Source organism: Macrobrachium rosenbergii, chromosome 12, assembly GCF_040412425.1.
Source record: "Macrobrachium rosenbergii isolate ZJJX-2024 chromosome 12, ASM4041242v1, whole genome shotgun sequence".
Taxonomy (NCBI): domain Eukaryota; kingdom Metazoa; phylum Arthropoda; class Malacostraca; order Decapoda; family Palaemonidae; genus Macrobrachium; species Macrobrachium rosenbergii.
The window spans coordinates 30,321,384-30,338,883 of NC_089752.1; the positions used below are offsets into that span (position 1 = coordinate 30,321,384).

At 41.1% G+C, this 17,500-nt stretch overlaps 2 protein-coding genes across 9 annotated transcripts in view; one reads left to right on the forward strand and one right to left on the reverse strand.

The window, feature by feature from the left end:
- Positions 1 to 17,500, reverse strand: part of Alg-2 (Apoptosis-linked gene-2) — a 279,592-nt gene that overhangs the window by 229,521 nt on the left and 32,571 nt on the right. For all 7 annotated transcript variants that reach the window (XM_067113781.1, XM_067113783.1, XM_067113779.1 and 4 more), the window contains one exon: positions 176 to 246. The gene's annotated coding sequence lies outside the window, so the exon portion shown is untranslated. The remainder of the gene's footprint in view (positions 1 to 175; positions 247 to 17,500) is intronic.
- Positions 1 to 17,500, forward strand: part of LOC136844489 (uncharacterized) — a 190,819-nt gene that overhangs the window by 98,775 nt on the left and 74,544 nt on the right. The window lies entirely within an intron of this gene.

A 17,500-nucleotide genomic window follows, 5' to 3' on the forward strand; every position in this document is an offset into this window, starting at 1 on the left:
TATATATATATATATATATATATATATATATATACATAATTAAATATATATATAATTAAATTACCAATTTTCAAACAATTTGGTCTACAAAGAAAGAATGCGAAATCAGTGATAATAACTTCGTTACCTGTAATTCATTAATATCGTTTCCATTTAGCTTAAAACCTAATCTTACCTTGAGTCTTATGTCGCGTTGTTGTCAGATCTTGACTAGACATGAAATCGCCCGTTCCATCTGCCTCCGCACTGAAAGAAAAAAAAAGGAAATGAAATAGCTGATTGCCAAGGCATTAGATACGGCAATTGGCTTAATTCGATATGATAAACTGATGACAATGCAAGTACAGATTGTAGCCTGCAACATGTAATATAAAGTAATCAATACAAAATAAAACTGTACAAACACAGAATGAAATATGAAGAATCGAAATGTCAAGTAAAGACATAATAAAGAAAGCTATCATATCTAAATTTTCAAAATTGTAAATTATGAAGCTCCCATCTCACAACTGCTAAACTCAATTAACAAGTCATAAAATATAAGGCCCCAAAGCGGAAGGATCAAACAACATCCAGAGCTTATTAAGTTCTGAGGAAAAAGTGAATAATTGGCCGTGATACATCGATGGTCTCATTTTCCCAATGGAACCGCGTCCAGATAATAGCCTTTATTTGATGAGTTAACCGTATTACATCTGCAGAGAACTCGAGATCCCCAGTAACACAATGTTGTAATGAAGATAAAGAAGCCATTACCATAATGAGCATGCTTTACTAAGAAATATTTAAGTAAAATCTCCTAATTTTACCTCGGATCACGAAAACTAAAATAATTCCATTGAAAGATTTTTCAGTGAAAGGTCTAGAATTTTTGTCCATCTGTAGACTACGTTGTTAGCTTGACCTGACTGTCTGAGAGATTTCGGATTTTTCGAGTAAGGATCAAGTGAATGATGACAGTTACAAAAAAATAAAATTACTAAAAAATACTTTAATTTTCCATTAAATGCCTCGATTTCTTGACCATCTGTGTGGAAAAGTTGTTAGCTCGTCCTGAATATCTGAAAGACATTGGATTTTTGGTAAGATTCAAATGATGCCAATCATATATATGTGTGTTGCATGGCGATATGCCTAATTTTCACCCATTACCATCCCGAACATTTGACAAAACTGGGTAAGACCTTCAGAGACATTTGGCGCCGAATGTTTCGGAATCCACGTCACTGGCAAGTCAAGAAAAAAATGGCACTATAAAACGTGTACTGCCAAGCATGCTCTTGAATTTACTACTCTCCCTTGTGCCTTCATCACCATAGTTTTCCTCAGAGTAAAATTACATCACGTACACCTCTGCAAAAGTGAAGCCAACAAAAATCTAAATAGGAAGTATGCACAGGAGGAAAGAGAGTCTACGAGTTATAAATCTTAAATAAAATTCATGAAGAGCGGGAAGGAAATTTAAAAGAAAATAAAAAGTAAAATTAAATTTAAAAAAAAGGAAAGAGGTCTTCAGGCCTGAAAAGCATAAGTAAACCTGGAGTCAAATAGGTAACGAAGGAAATGAAAGTTTTCAAAATGAAAAACAATAAATAAATAAACCAAAGAAGGGAAAAGAAGTTTGTTTAACATCTCAAAAAAAAACAAAGGGAAAGAAATATGGAGATGAAAGATAGTTAAAACTAAAAAAAACTTGAAGTTTGTGATGGAGTAGAAAATGTGTCAATACAAAAAAGGGGAAACTGATACGCACGAGAGAAAAGGCAATTCTTTACTGTACAGAAATAATAAATAAAGAAATTAGTTATTTAATTAATTAATTAATTAATTAATTATTAATAAACCTTTAAAGCGACGATTGAAGTTTCAACCTACAATAAGAACATCAGACGCCAGGAAGGATATTTAGCTCGTTTAATATCGAGGCGACAGATTTCTTAAAAAACATTGAAATTAAATTTTGGGACATTGCTCCCGAATTTCGTCCGACGGGAATTGAGATGAAACGAAATTAAAACCCGGCTCCAGTTTCCTGGAAATCGTCCACCGGTTAAGAAAGAAAAAGATGAAAGAGAGACATCCCAGGAAATTAATAACGTGGCATTATTTGACCCGGAACTCACTGAGCCAATAATGCTAAAAATCGTTCTTGTATAAAAGGCATGTGCTATGACTTTTTTACAGGTGTGATTGTGCGCACGTTTGTGTGTGTGTGTGTGTGTGTGTGTGTGTGTGTGTGTGTGTGTGTGTGTGTGTGTGTGTGTGTGGGTGCGGGGGCTATGAGAGAGAGAGAGAGAGAGAGAGAGAGAGAGAGAGAGAGAGAGAGAGAGAGAGAGAGAGAAATTAATCAGTTTATAAGAAAGAGAAGGAAAAAGACCTCTAAAATCTAATGTCTTGAGTCAGATAAATAAGACAATGGAAAGTCTTGAAACTTAAAACCAAAAAATGTCACATGAAAAAAAAAATGGAATAAACTTGTTTAAACCCAAACAATCAGCACCTACGACTAGTCAATAAGGAAGTAGAGAATAATTTAGATTTAAAAAAACAAAGAGAACATGAATATAAAATGGAAAGAAAGCTTCAAACTCAAATATGAAAATAAAATATGAGAAAGCTAATATACATGGGAAAGAAGCTATCGAAATAAAAAAAAAAAATAAGGATAAAAATTAATATAAGAATGAGTTTCCAAAGAGATAGGCCTTCAATTTCGAAAAGAAAACCAATTTCCAACGTGATAAAAAGATCTCAATTTAGAAGTGAATTGAATTGAACTAAATATAGAATTTAGGCCAAATGCCAAGAACTGGGGCCTATGAGGTCATTCAGCGCTGAAACGGAAATTGAAAGTAAAAGGTTTGAAAGGTGTAACAGGAGGAAAACCTCGCAGTTGCACTGTTAATCAATTGTTAGGAGAGGGTGGAAAGTAAGATGGAAGAAAAGAGAATATGACAAGAGGTATAGTAAAAGGAACGAAAGGGGTTGCAGCTAGGGGCCGAGGACACGCAGCAAAGAACCTTAAGTAATGCACATAGTGCACCGCATGAGGTGCACTGACGGCACTAGCCCCCTACGGGGCAATTGAGAAGTGGAACTTGAATTAAAAGTAAAAACACACGACACGTGTCATATTAAAGCACTCACATAACTCTTCGAAAAACTTAGCAATTAAACTAAAAAATTTTATCTTTGGCCTAAACCTAGCTTCAGTTTCCTTGGAATAGTCAACCAGCTGGATAATTCCCAGATAAAAAATGAAACTAATGAGAACACAATAACAGTATCATATGACCAGTAAATTTTCTTAATTAATTATGAGAGAACCGTCTCTTGTTAAGAAGTATTATATCATTTCTTCATGTATGCTCGTGTGTGAGTACAAGCATACTCACGTTTGTGTACGCCGATGGAAAAGAAGGAGAGAGAGAGAGAGAGAGAGAGAGAGAGAGAGAGAGAGAGAGAGAGAGAGAGAGAGAGAGAGAGAGAGAGACTTGTTGACTTTTAGTTATGCATAAAGACCTCAACCCATAGAACTCGCCGCTAATGGCTACCAAATTTCTCGATCATAACAAGTTTTCCAATTATACATAGGAATACATACAGACATTGTTTCACTACACAAAATAATATCCAAAGCCCAAATTGACACTCAAAATTCACTCGACGTACGAAAGACCATACCAGTAATAAATAAAAATATGCTGACGGTGAAGAAGAAAAAAAAATAATAAATGCATTGTTGTCATCCTCAGTAATTGGAAATTTCAGTGGCTGAGTTGGTAGAGTTATAGACTCCACCAAGGCTTGTGATGTTACTGTGTCGGGTAGGAAGAGGAGCACAATGTATAACGACAGAACCCGAGGGCCCCCCTGTCCACTCTCCTCCCTCCCCCACACCCTACCGAGCCCCGTCATATGCCAACCCAAAGCCATGATAAAAGAAATCTGAGCGTCGGATTAAACTTTTCTGACAAGATAACAGGCATGACTGAATATTGCAGCAGGCCTCGGGGCCTCGGTACGCCAGTCTTGGAGTGACTGAATATTCTGGTATCTACTAAATATCTTTCAAGCTTCTTTGTACATGCAGGTGGGCTGTATTCATTCACAAATAAAATCAACGGAAAAACCAAGATAGCCATAAACATAAAGAAAATAGCTTGAGTCTGAAAGCTGATACAGACCTCTCCTAAGTTCCCTATTCCAAATCTTCTCTCAGACTTTCATGCATTACAAGCACCCTACGTCTTTGAATTCTAATCTTATTGGATATTATCTTAAGGTGACATCAGCTCTGGGGACGGTGTTCTCCAAAATGTATAGTTTAACATTGGAACGGTTTTCTCAAAAATATATAGTATAATATTGAGTCGGTTTTCTCTAATTTATATATAACATGATATTCTCTCAATAATCGTTGTCCTTGTCTGTCTGCCTGTATGTCTTTGTCTTTTTCTCTCTTTTAGGATGGAACAAATTAAATGTCAATTATCAAAGTTCACTTTCGATAAAGTGGTGTGGTGGCTTTCATTCTTTCTATACCAAAATTGAGTGACAGTTTATACATAGACGAGTTAGGAACTCTCTCTCCCTCTTAAAGGTTCAAAGAAATTGTAATCCAAGTATTTCATATGTTGACAAGTTCCTCTCTTAAAGGCTCAAAGAAACTAAAATGCAAATGTTTCATACGTTGGCTTTCTCTCTCTCTCTCTCTCTCTCTCTCTCTCTCTTTATTCATGGAAAACTAATATTTTATAATCTATAGTGTCCCGGAGGATACCAATTCAGTTTATTTACAAGAATACGATTATGAACAAGGTTCATTTACCTTGCCCTTTAGGATACTGCCTGTTGACTGAACCTTACTCATTCATCTAATGGTTCTAATAATTTTCGTCATTTGTGAATAATGTAAATAAGTGCACATATGATGCCCGTGTGTGCTGTGAGACAGCAGTGTGAGTTTCTTCAAAATTAAAGGTATTTACCTGCCTTTTTGGAGCTCCTACCATCCCAGTCACCAATGACATATGACGTAAAGACAAAATTTAGAAAAACACAAAATATGACCAAAAATTGTGAAGCTGAAACTAATGTGGGTGCGTGGAGTTTTCAGAGACGTTCAGTCACGACAATGGCTACAACCAAAGCTCTGATCCCCATTGATTTCCAGTGCACGGAGCAATCTTTTACTAACTGAATACAAGAAGATGTATTTAACTGGCGTTGCAGTGTTCTCACTGCGGCCCATCAAACGAAAAAGAAGGGACTAGATAAAACAAACAAGAAGAATGGGGGTACCAGCAAAACTCGCACCGTCCATATATGCAGAAGTGAGACTTGAAATACTCGGAGCAACACGAAGAAGAAGAAGAAGAAGAAGAAGAAGAAGAAGAAGAAGAAGAAGAAGAAGGTGGAGGAGGGGGAGGAGGGGGAGGAGGGGGAGGAGGGGGGGGAGGAGGAGGAGGAGGAGGAGGAGGACTCTCGGCCAGCCTCGCCCGTCCGGCGTCTTTATCATCGGTTTTCCGATGTCAACGCTTCCTCTCGAAGAATGCCTTCCAATCAGATTCTTGATTTGCCTTTCGCAAACCCGGGACTAAATTTTTACGAAAACAGATTGTTTCCAAGGTTTTAAATAGGCAGCTGTTTCACGTGTCCGCTACGTGGGAGAAGGCTGTCTTTGGAATTCCAGACAGGGAAGAAAGTTTTGTATTTTTCTGAAAATCAAACCACGTGGAAGCTCCGACTCCTATGAATACCAGATCATACATAGGCTCGTTCTCTTTGAATTATAGACCATGATAAAGCTACTGTTTTTTCCTTAGCATTTCAAATATCTAAGGAACGAGCCAATTTTCTTGGAATTTCAGGCCATGAGAAATTAATTCAATTCTTTTTTTTTTGAATACGGGTAACGTTACCATTTTTTTCTTTAAAATTCCAGTTCACAAATAGAATTTTTTTTTTGTTTTTAAGTCCCAGAACAGATTGAGAGTTTTCCTTTCTTCTGCATTGCTTGCCGTGAGTGAGATTTAGTTTTTCTTGAGTTTCTAGGCCAGTGAGAAGCTTCTTTTTATTCTGAATGAGAGTCCACAGTGCAGAATGTTTTTTCCATTTAAATTTCATACTATGTGGAGGTCCTTTCCTTTTACTATCAGACTATGAGGAAGCGTTTTCGAATACAACACAAAAGGAAGGATCTCCTTCCCCCTTAAATTCTAGACATTGTTCGAAAGCTCTCTTTAAAATAAATGGTTACACTGGCATTTCTCTTTTTTATTTCCAGTCTACGAGAAAACTCCAAATATTTTGAATTACAAACCAGGAAATGAACTTTAGTCTATGAATTGAATATCATGAAGAATCTTTCTTTATTCAAGTCCATGAAAAAAAAATTTCCTGGGGCCTTCTTCTATGGATTACGAGATATTCTCGGAGCAAGAGCCCATCCTGGCATAACGCCACTTTAATCAGCATCAACAGTTGCGGGGATAAGTGGCTGCATAGTGCATAGCTTTGTGGATAAAACTTTTTGCACACAGACTTGTAATAACACCACAACTATATATATATATATATATATATATATATATATATATATTATTATGATTAGCAAGAATTCGCTAGCAAATTACCTCCCCCCCCCCTCCTTTGTTGTTGTTGGTTGTTCATTTACTGCCAGCCGGCCGATCGATAGACCATCTGTCTATCGACTTAAAAACAAGGGTTAAAAGATTAAAGGCGCTCCCATTTTTTGATAAAGATCTTTCCTTCGAGGCAAAAGTAATCTGGCTTGGGCGTTTCTCCTACAGGCCAAAACCTCCCCTGCGGGCAGCAGGTGCAATGAGTCAAAGCATCTGTGTTGGGCGCACCCCTGTCCCATAGGAGGGGATAAAAGGCAAAAGCCCAAGGTCTCGAAAAACACACGCGGGCTGGAAGATATGGAGTGAACTTGTGAAGACGTCCTCAACACCTGGCCCCATCGATGCCCTTGCATCCTAACCACGTGGCCCTTTCCAAAGTATACTTCTCCTCGTGCCCCTCGACCGTATTCCTCGAGCCCACACGCCATTGCTTGGAGTTTCGAGGAGTCCCCATCGCCTTGCCGCTTTACGGAAGCCCTTGCATCTCACCACGTGGAAGAAACTCGTCCTCGGAAATCGCAAGTCATCCACGGACCGCCTTCTACGCGCCCTCGGAAAATCTGCTAAGGTAAAGTGCCCTGGAAGAGCCCCATTTCAGTCACGCTTTTGTCTCGTAATATTTTCTTAAAGAGAATGCCAGAAATCTCCCTTGTCTAATGTCCGTGCGCCTCTTGCATCGGCAGTATTAAGTCTTTATTACTCCTTTGGCACCCTCAGTGCAGCTTCGAATTCATTATTCTTTTGTCTATTTTCATTACTGGCGTATAATGTGCATATCTCTCATTTCAGAGGGATCCCATCGTGGAAGCTTCTCGGACTGTGTCTGGAATTCCCCAAGTTTCATTCAATCTACTTGAGTTCCTCTTTCCCGTACTAAGGTCATTTATGTAAATACACTACTTTAAATGTGCCCACGTGTTTTACGTAATATTTCCCTCAGTAACCAGAGCCCTATGCTCATATGAAATTCTCCTTTGTTTTCCTCTTTTTTTTACGTTTTCCCGTACCCACGAAGTCAGAATCACAAGGCAAAATCACCTTGAATTGTTGCTACCTGTCTCACAGAGCATATTTCAAACTAAAACCACGGAAAAACGTAAAAATGGCGACCTGGCCATAGATCTCGTTTTGCAGTTGCAGTTCCCCTAGCGTTGCTTTATTGCATTTGCAACTTGCCAGATCAGCTATTAGCAAAGCTAAGCTGGGTACGAGACAATTACGAACCTTTTGTGTAAAACCAGCACACAGATCCAGAAAATTCCACGTAAGTAATGTGTTAATCTTAGCAAAACCTTTTTACAATCGTGACTGTTCCTAGGAATTAGAAATAGGGACGCATGTAATCACTGAGAGAAAAGAACCGCCGTATTAGATTCGTTAATGCATGCCTTTCAGGATAGGTAGTTAGGAAATAACCAGTGCTAACCATCCTTTGCTTCGAGGAATAGTGCGAAATTCCTCTGTGTTAAAATCTTTGCCATATCTTTGCTTCGAGGAATAGTGCGAAAATTCCGTGTTAAAATCCTTGCCATATTCTTGCTTCGAGGAATAGTGCGAAAGAAATTCCTCTGTGATAACTTTTACTTCGCATTTCGAATTAGCGAACTGTTATTTAGGCGCGAATAAAATTCCCACGTGGGACACGACGAAGTCAGCTTGCATTGCTGACAATTCTCTCAGTGTAGTTAGAATTCGAGTTAGGTGTTAGGAAAGCGAAATTTAAACTCCGCTTATAGGGAAATTACTAGGCCGTTGTACTGTTATCCTCTCAGACGACTGGGAAATTCTCCGGAATCCCAGACGGTATATAAATATACGGGTTCATTCACCCAGAATCTAAAAATACCTCCGGTGTTGGCCAAACGACCTGCAAACCCCCGCCCATGCCCGCGTGTGTAGCATTTTTTTTTCTTCCCCATTCATTTCCCAGCATACATTTTTCTTTGGGTTTCCCGTTAGTAATTTCTAAGTCCTAAGGGACGAATCGTAATTCCAAGTCCTAAGTGACTCCTAAAATTCTACGTCGCACGTGGCGAGAATTTCTCCAAATTCCAGTCCTCAGAGACTCCTAAAATTCTACGTCGCACGTGGCGAGAATTTCTCCAAATTCCAGTCCTCAGAGACTCCTAAAATTCTACGTCGCACGTGGCGAGAATTTCTCCAAATTCCAGTCCTTAGAGACTCCTAAAATTCTACGTCGCACGTGGCGAGAATTTCTCCAAATTCCAGTCCTCAGAGACTCCTAAAATTCTACGTCGCACGTGGCGAGAATTCCTCCAAACTCCAGTCCTCAGAGACTCCTAAAATTCTACGTCGCACGTGGCGAGAATTTCTCCAAATTCCAGTCCTCAGAGACTCATACAAAAATTCTACGTCGCACGAGGCGAGGATTTCTCATTCCTGCGGGAACCCAAAATCAAGTCCTTTTGAGACATTATATAGTGTAGTTCACACACATCTAAGCCCTTACGGGACTGATCATTCTAGTTCGTTAGAACAACTCCTTAACTTCCCGCTACAGCCGGCCAAGTCCGAGCGTGACAAAATCCAACTACGTCTTCCGAGACGCATATTAGACTTCGTTCGCCAAGAACAACCACGTCTTTCCAAGACACATCCAATTTTAACAAAAAGTCTCCTCAGACTTACTAATCAACTGTCTTATTCGGACAGATCCATTCTCCTGCAGTCTGAACAATTGAGTGTTTCAGATTCCTGCAATTGAGTCTTTTCAGACAACCTGAGTCTTCTCAGACATATCATATCCCCATTATTTCAAGATGGCTAATACCAGAGCCCAACAAAACGAGGATTTCAAATTCTACATGTCCGCTGGGAAGGACATGGGACTATCGGGGCAAGATCTGAGAGCATGGGTTCAAGAGCGAGTGGACGATGCCAAGGCGGAGAGAACTAGAGAACGTGAGGAGAGAGAGAGAGACAGAATCGCCCAAGAGAAAAGGGAGGAACGAGAATGGGAAGATCGAGAGCGACAGCGCGCCCACGAGCTCCAGATGCTAGAACGACAGCCCGCCACCCCCCCGCCCCCTGCCGCGGGGATGAGTGCCCTCAGCCAAGCTCACTCGTTCATGCCAAAATGGACGGAGTCCGAGCCTGAAGTATGGCTTGAAAGGGCCGAACGAGTCCTGGAGTGCTGCGATCTCTCCCCCGCGGAACTCTCCCTTGTTCTCACTAAATTCCTGGGCGGAAAGGCCCTCGTTGCCTACCACGCCCTTCCCGCCGACGATCGGGGAAACTGGGAAGCCGTACGCCAAGCAGTTACGAAGGCGTACGAGATTACCCCCGAGCGGTGGAGGAGACGTTGGAGAGAGCAGCCCAGAGAAGCAGGCCAGACTTGGTCCGATTGGGCGTACCATTCGGAGCGGGCGTTGACAAAATGGCTCGATTCCGAAGGCGCCACTAACACCGCCGAGGTACTCGAGCGGTTTAAATTCGAGCATTTCCTGCGCTACGCCCCTCCTGCCCTCGCCACTCATATAGTGGAAAAAGCCCCAGCAACACTCACCGAGTGTTGCCGAATAGCAGATATGTGGGAAACCCACCACCCTCAAGAAGGATCCATGGGGCGGAAGATAAATCCCCCGTCCCTCCTCGGAGGTTCAAATTCCCACAAAAATGGGAACTCGGGCAAGCCCCTAACTTGCCATTATTGCAAGAAAACGGGGCATTCCTCCGAACAGTGCCGGAACAAGAAACCGGCTCCTCTCTCTCCCGGAAAACCGACAAATAACTCGCCTGCGCCCTCCACAGGGGCAGCGCGGAAAGATTTTAGCCAGACCTTTTGCACGGCGTGCAAGGTCTATGGCCATTCTCCCGCATGGGCGAAATGCCCACGCAATAATAAATCAACTACTCCCACCGTCGCCTTGGCCGTCACAGATCCCAAGTCATTAGGCCCTCCCGCCGAAGGGCCTGTATACGTGGCCCCTCCACGAGGTAGCGAGCCCGCGCGCCGAGTCACTGCTTTCGAGGACTCGGGCGCACAAATCTCCCTCATCCGGAAGGACAGAGTTCCCTACGGAGCTATCGTCAATAGACGAAAACTCGTCACGATCGAGGGAATAAATCAGTTTAAAATGATACTCCCTACGGTCCAATTGAGAGTCTCACGACCTCACCAATCAAAATGTGCAATCTTGCAGTAGCAAGCCATCTCCCGGAGGCTATGACGTCATCCTGGGACAGGACTTCCAGTCCCTGCCGAAATCACGACAATCTAGGGGTCCACATTCCCGAATCATTCCGCGGGCGCGAGTAATCCTCCCCGCTTCTCCCTCAGCCAAGACTGGCGCCCCTGGGTACCAGAAGGACGTGCAGTCCCCACCAGTGCCACCTGAGTACAATGTACAGTGGCCCCCCCGATCGGTTCCCGATCCCATTCCAGTGCCCGGCCCTGCCTCAGTGCCAGTGCCAGGGCCCCCAATCAAATCTCCCTTCAGGAGATGCCAAATTCCTGCCGGTGCCACTTGCATGCCCCGAGCAGGGCCAAGCTTCGTCCGTCCTGACCGACGAGCCCAAGAAACCTCTGATAGCGCCTGACTCTGCCCTAGTGCCAGCGCCAGAGCGCTACGCCGATCTCCATTCACGGGATCCAACTCAGGACCCCTCTCTTCCCCGGCCTGGCACCGCTACCAGCATCGGTCAGAGAGACGGTTCCTCCCGACCACCGCGGAAGCTCATCTGCAGGTGCGGCCTCGCAACCCGTGCCTGAGCTGGTCATCGATACCTGCGAGCCGCTCACGCCACCCCCGACCGCCTCCTCTCTGCCTCAGTCCGTCGCCGACGCAATTGCAAGTCAGGATTCTGCCATATCTCACTTGGCCGATGAACTACAAGAGCCGCGATGGATCATGGTAGAACCCGCACGGAACACTCCTGCGTCAGCTGTCGCATCAGCAGGCCCAGGTGGTACTCCGTGCCGCTCTCCGGTCGCGGGCCCTCCGCTTCCCCGGCCGAGGACGACTGTCCCATTAAGAAAGACTCGAGGCGAAATTACCACGGGCGTGGGACATTCCAGGTAATTTACAAAGAGCTCTAGAGCTCCCCTGGCACCTGTGCCACCATTTCATTTTTCGAAGGTCTTGGCACCCCTAATCCAGAAGGGGATGTCAGACCCTCCTCTATCTTCTTCCGTTCCTCAGGAACTTCTATCTCTTATCACCTTCTATTAATCTTCCCTTAAATTATCCCCACAAGAGGCAATTAAATACGGGATACCATTCCCCACACAATGTATAAATCATTAAGAATAACAGAGTGAGAAGTGGCACGCCCTTGCGCCCATACCTTGGCACCGGGAGTGCGTGTCAGCCCCTCCTGAAGGAGTCGCGCCCTTCGGGTGCACTTTCCTCGCCCTGGGACTGAAGTGATAGTCCGGGCCGTAATTTATAGGCGTAGGACGATAAATTCCCGCCTAACACAATAAAACCCTCACTCTTTTTCCCTTAGTTCTTCTGCCAATATCATTTACTTTCTTTTAGTTATTTATTTATCTTTAATTTTAATGAATCGCGAGTCATAAACTCTTGCCCTTGTGATTTAAATGACCCTTTCGTAAGCTCTGAGAGACGTGTCCCGCCTTTCATATGCGGTCAAGTTTCATTCGTAACGTCTTGGTAATTTTCCTTTTGTTATTATTATCCCTTTTCCCCCTTCCATTCCTTCCAAGATCGCTGTTTGTCCTACCCCACATCTTTTGTCTGCTCGCCCCGTCATAACATTGAGTTGGCAGTAGACGCATAAAATTAGCGTAGTTTAAGGTTAGCGAATTAAAACCTCGCGAATACTCTCGCCCGCACACGACTGTCAAATTCCCGGTGTGTGGTCATCCCTCAGCTCGCGTTGAACGATAGCTGAGCCAAGTATGTTAAAACGAAGATAAATTATCAATGCGAATATGTATAGTCATTACAGTATCGTGTAAAAGGGGATGTCATTTACAAAAATAAACGCTGTTTTTCATTTACACAGCCTCTTCAAGGCAGATTGTACTAACCGCATGCATTTTATCTAAAATTAAGTAACCGTGTATTTTAATTCTTGAACAATAACCATTTCTTTTCATTTGTTGGCCATAGCCTCATATACGTGGTCCTATAATCTTAATTAATTCACAATTGTTCGAGTCACTTTATAAAGTTACAGTGGGTAACCAAATCTAAAGTAATTATTCTTTTGCAAGTGTTTAAATCACTTTGCGTCCTGTTAACGAAAATTGTCCCAATGTGTTATTAAAAGTAATGTCTCAGCTTCATAAAACCCTTAGGAGTAAAGTTCATTGCAAGGCAGAATGTAGAGTAACGTAAAGCATTTGCCGCTCATTCTTGAATATCGATGTACACACCCGAAGGAGGTATGTACATCATCTTGTATGGGGAGGTATTATGATTAGCAAGAATTCGCTAGCAAATTACCTCCCCCTCCTTTGTTGTTGTTGGTTGTTCATTTACTGCCAGCCGGCCGATCGATAGACCATCTGTCTATCGACTTAAAAACAAGGGTTAAAAGATTAAAGGCGCTCCCATTTTTGATAAAGATCTTTCCTTCGAGGCAAAAGTAATCTGGCTTGGGCGTTTCTCCTACAGGCCAAAACCTCCCCTGCGGGCAGCAGGTGCAATGAGTCAAAGCATCTGTGTTGGGCGCACCCCTGTCCCATAGGAGGATAAAGGCAAAAGCCCAAGGTCTCGAAAAACACACGCGGGCTGGAAGATATGGAGTGAACTTGTGAAGACGTCCTCAACACCTGGCCCCATCGATGCCCTTGCATCCTAACCACGGCCCTTTCCAAGTATACTTCTCCTCGTGCCCCTCGACCGTATTCCTCGAGCCCACACGCCATTGCTTGGAGTTTCGAGGAGTCCCCATCGCCTTGCCGCTTTACGGAAGCCCTTGCATCTCACCACGTGGAAGAAACTCGTCCTCGAAATCGCAAGTCATCCACGGACCGCCTTCTACGCGCCCTCGGAAAATCTGCTAAGGTAAAGTGCCCTGGAAGAGCCCCATTTCAGTCACGCTTTTGTCTCGTAATATTTTCTTAAAGAGAATGCCAGAAATCTCCCTTGTCTAATGTCCGTGCGCCTCTTGCATCGGCAGTATTAAGTCTTTATTACTCCTTTGGCACCCTCAGTGCAGCTTCGAATTCATTATTCTTTTGTCTATTTTCATTACTGGCGTATAATGTGCATATCTCTCATTTCAGAGGGATCCCATCGTGGAAGCTTCTCGGACTGTGTCTGGAATTCCCCAAGTTTCATTCAATCTACTTGAGTTCCTCTTTCCCGTACTAAGGTCATTTATGTAAATACACTACTTTAAATGTGCCCACGTGTTTTACGTAATATTTCCCTCAGTAACCAGAGCCCTATGCTCATATGAAATTCTCCTTTGTTTTCCTCTTTTTTTTACGTTTTCCCGTACCCACGAAGTCAGAATCACAAGGCAAAATCACCTTGAATTGTTGCTACCTGTCTCACAGAGCATATTTCAAACTAAAACCACGGAAAAACGTAAAAATATATATATATATATATATATATATATAATATAGAAATAATCAACACACAATCACGTGTGGAACAGAAATAAATTTGACTCACGTCGGGATCGAACCCAGGTCTTTCAGTTGAAAGGCAGCGCCCTTGCCTTTCAACTGAAAGACCTGGGTCTGATCCTGACGTGAGTCAGAAATTTATATATATATATGTATATATATATATATATATATATATATATATATATATATATATATATATATACACACACACATACACACACACACACACACACACACACACACACATATATATATATATATATATATATATATATATATATAAAATGAGAAATTATTATCAGGTTAGCTTCATTTACACATTACAAAACTGTCAGACTTAAGACCAAGGATAATGGCCTCCTACCTCTACGGAAGTTAGTTTTTGTAGCAATGGTTAATATAATAATAATAATAATAATAATAATAATAATAATAATAATAATAATAATAATAATAATACTAATAATACTTGCATCCTGGAAACCCACCAAAACTGTCAAACCTCGTTAGGAGAATGTGGTCAACTCATGATAATACCAGAAGAAAAAAAATCCTCTAATATACGTTGCTTAATCAGTTGGAACGCTTGTAGAGAAAAAAGAACAAAATGCCGTGAAGATATCCTTTACTTAATTTTGTCATTGATTTTATACATTCATTCCATATACTGATACATCTGAGATATCAAGTTTGGAAAACTTTTCCATAAAATGCTATGATGTTTATCAGTAGGCAACCAAATATATTAAGTACTGCAAATTCCGGGAGTATTAACAACTTCAAAACTTCGAGATAAAGAGTTTTGTGCAGCTTAGGTCTCAGACAAACAAGTGCACGCGCACGCTCCTACCAACTACAACACAGTTCTACACCGCGCCCCCACCGCCCCCCCCCCCCCCGCCACCATACTGACACTGTTACCATTGCTCATGCGCACTTGAACGACTTCTGGCACACAACTTCACCCGTCCAGCTGTACGATAACCTCACCTAGGGTTGTCTCATTACACGATCAGCCACTGCAACTTCCGTCAATCGACAAAGTTTCGACTCAATGAACGCGTAAAGAAAATTGCATTCGTTTCCCCAAATACATTACGGCAGCATCAGACAAGATGAGCAAATTACAATTTGCAGAGGTTATCTTTCATATCAGCTTAATGTCATTTCTGTCAGGACAGTTAGTGAACTTCTGGCACTTTGATCCCTAATAATTTTTATCAAATGAAAGGGGTCTCGTTTTGCAGCGAATTATGTACCCGGTGGTTGCTAACAATGGTGAATTGCGATCGGAGGTGTAGAAGGATATGGGACTCGCAGTCTCATCTTAAAAATCTTAAGATTAACATCCAACTCTTAGGGTATTATATATATATATATATATATATATATGTGTGTGTGTCAAATACACTGATAAAACAACATATATTGACTGAAAATTTTATTTATTTTTTCAGCATCCTCATGAATTAACCACATTTTCCCGACGAGGTTTTATTGGGTTTCCTGGATGGAATTATTATTATTATTATTATTATTATTATTATTATTATTATTATTATTATTATTATTATTATTATTATTATTATTTACGTGTATGTTTATATGTGTATAAGAGTGTGTGTGGCTATGCAAGCGTGTATGTGTATATATATATGTGCGTGTGTGTGCCTGTGTTTGTGTTTATAAATATACACATATATATGTGTATACACACACACACACACACACACACACATATATATATATATATATATATATATATATATATATATATATATATATTTATATGGTAAGTGTGCGTGTTTGTATTTTCATTATAATCCAACAGCCCTCTTTGTAATAAAAAGCGCAATACAAACGAAATTAACAGAAATAGAAAACCCTTATATTTCGACTGACCGAACTCTTAACTGCTGATCACTGATGGATATGAACAGTGGCGAGGTGACGGAGCACTCATCATATGGAATATTCAGGGGTGAAACAATGACTCTAGTAAGATTAGGAACGGTTATGTGGTCTTATAATAAAAAGGATATAACTTCCGTAGTTTTATTGTCCCTGATCGGTTCTTATTTGAATTGGAATATAAAATTCAGGTCGAAGGGCAAGCGCTGGGACCTATGAGGTTATTCAATGCTGAAAGGGGAAATTGAGAGTAAAAGGGGTTTAAAGGTGTAACAGGAAGAAGATCTCGCAGTTGCGCTATGAAACAATGGTTAGGAGGGGGTGGAAAGTAAGAGTAAGGAATGAGAGGGGTTGAAGCCAGGGGCCGAAGGGACGCTGCAAAGAACCTCAAGTAATGCCTACAGTGCACCACATGTGGTACACGGACGGCACTGCCCCCTACGTGGGTTAGGTTATCAGTTTGATTGATGATGGAGGATTCCAGATTCATCCCTTATTTTTTTACGGGCATTTACTTCTGAAAAAATCTGGCCTCGCTCCAGTTTATGCTACGACCACCATCGCTCATAAATCCGAAAATCCCATGAATTCTCTGAGCTATAACATACTGATCATTTAGGGCGCAATTAATCACTGTGAGACGTATCTGTCAGTCTCCCGGCGTACTGTATATCTGATTGCAGTTATTTCAAGGTATTTTATAAATAATTAATAATCTTTTTTATTTATATATACAGAAACAAGCTAGCTATCGATAGTTTTAGGATAGAGAAAATAAAACTGATCGTCGGGTTGAGGGTGTTCAGTTACTGTTTTGGAGTTTTCAGCGTAAGGGAACGTTATTTTATTTCTAAAGCCTATTTGCTGGCTGTTTGTGGGGGCCTCTCGTATATTTTTTTCGCTTCGTTGACAGCCTTCTCGATTTGCTGTGCAAAGTAACTGCATCAGAGGTTGACGAACCGTTTTAAATTCTTTTTCTAGATTCCCATACGAACAAGTCATATGAAATAGGTTGCAGTCAACCATGATCTTAACTGAAACACGTTCATAACTTGAAAAGTGTACCGTAAAAATCGACAGAAGTGTGTGCATCTATACACACACATATATATATATATATATGTATAATATATATACATATATATATACTATTTATAATATATTATATGATATATATATACATATATATAAATATAAAGATATATATATATATATATATATATATATATATATATATATATATATATATATATATATATATATATATATATATATATATATATGAATGTCTTTTGCTGTAATACTACAGTATAATATGAAGATAAAAAGGCCCATAAAACACTATTTGAACGCTGCTACCGTATATTTC